Consider the following 1191-nt stretch of genomic DNA (forward strand, 5'->3'; position numbering starts at 1 on the left):
ATACATATATATCTTGAACACCAGCAGTCTGTCACATATACCAATATAATGTACAAACTGGAATGTGGGGTATGACGAATCTGGACCTAAGTTTAAAGTAACGTTGCCCTCGGGTAATTAATGTGAGTACTCAGACTAAAAGTGAACGTTGCGTGAACGACTGATGTTTTCTCTATAATGCAGCATCTTCATTAAGGGATTGTGCGCGCGAATCATGGAGGAGAATTCAGACCAAGGATGCGGCACTATTTCAATGGGTCTATAAAAATGGTGTTCATCCACAATACTTTCCTCCGTGTAAGTCGGGTTCATACCATCGTCATGGTACATATGTTTTTCATTTAAAGGGGTTTTTTTGTAGAAAGATCGTAGGCATGAATCTGTTAAATCATGTGTATGCCATCGAGATTAAATTAAGCAGAACGAAATCCAGCAGAATCTCTTACACACCCAAGCAATGCATACATAGTCCATTGCAGAATATAGGAAATAATGAACTCCCGCTTTACTATATGTGGGAATAATAAGCGAGAGATTCTGGATTCGATAAAGTTTAAAGGCTCATATAATCAAATATACAAAGCATTTTTTTATTTATTTACAATGAAATTGACTATAAATCGTTGAAACATGAGTAGATAATTATAAATAAGAAACTTATTGATACATCTCCAACTGCCGCGTGGCTCAGTTGGTAGTAGCGCAAGACTGTTAATCTTGAGGCCAAGGGTTCGATCCCCTTCGTAGCAATCTTTTTCAACGAAAGCCGATTTGCCATGAATTATCATGTGTATATCCTACTCAAATCAAGCTGTATTTTAAAAACAAAATAAAACAAAAAATTCAATAATGCAACATCTGTCTTCTTCACGAGTTCACGTATGTGAATTAATATTTAATTATAAATACTAGCCGAGTCCATGGTTCAAGATTGGAAGATAGATTTCGTAAAACCATTTTTAAATTTATTTTTTCCGACATGACTGCCGCGTGGCTCAGTTGGTAGTAGCGCAAGACTGTTAATCTTGAGGCCAAGGGTTCGATCCCCTTCGTAGCAACTTTTTGATCCATTAAGCTGAATCGTCGTCGACTATATACTGTACAGAGTATATACATACTAGTATTAGAGCGTTGCATTTCTAACTTTTCGATCCGTCAAGCTGAATCGTCGCCGACTATATACTGTACAGA

At 36.9% G+C, this 1191-nt stretch overlaps 2 non-coding genes across 2 annotated transcripts; both read left to right on the top strand.

Annotated features, from left to right (window-relative positions):
• Nucleotides 1-676: 676 nt before the first annotated feature.
• SARC_30311 lies at nt 677-750 on the top strand. Its single transcript has one exon. It is a non-coding gene; the product is annotated as a tRNA-Asn (tRNA).
• A 234-nt stretch (nt 751-984) lies between these two features.
• On the top strand, nt 985-1058 carry SARC_30312. The gene has a single exon. It is a non-coding gene; the product is annotated as a tRNA-Asn (tRNA).
• Nucleotides 1059-1191: the final 133 nt, after the last annotated feature.

Source organism: Sphaeroforma arctica (genome assembly GCF_001186125.1).
Source record: "Sphaeroforma arctica JP610 unplaced genomic scaffold supercont1.8721, whole genome shotgun sequence".
Lineage (NCBI taxonomy): Eukaryota > Ichthyosporea > Ichthyophonida > Sphaeroforma > Sphaeroforma arctica.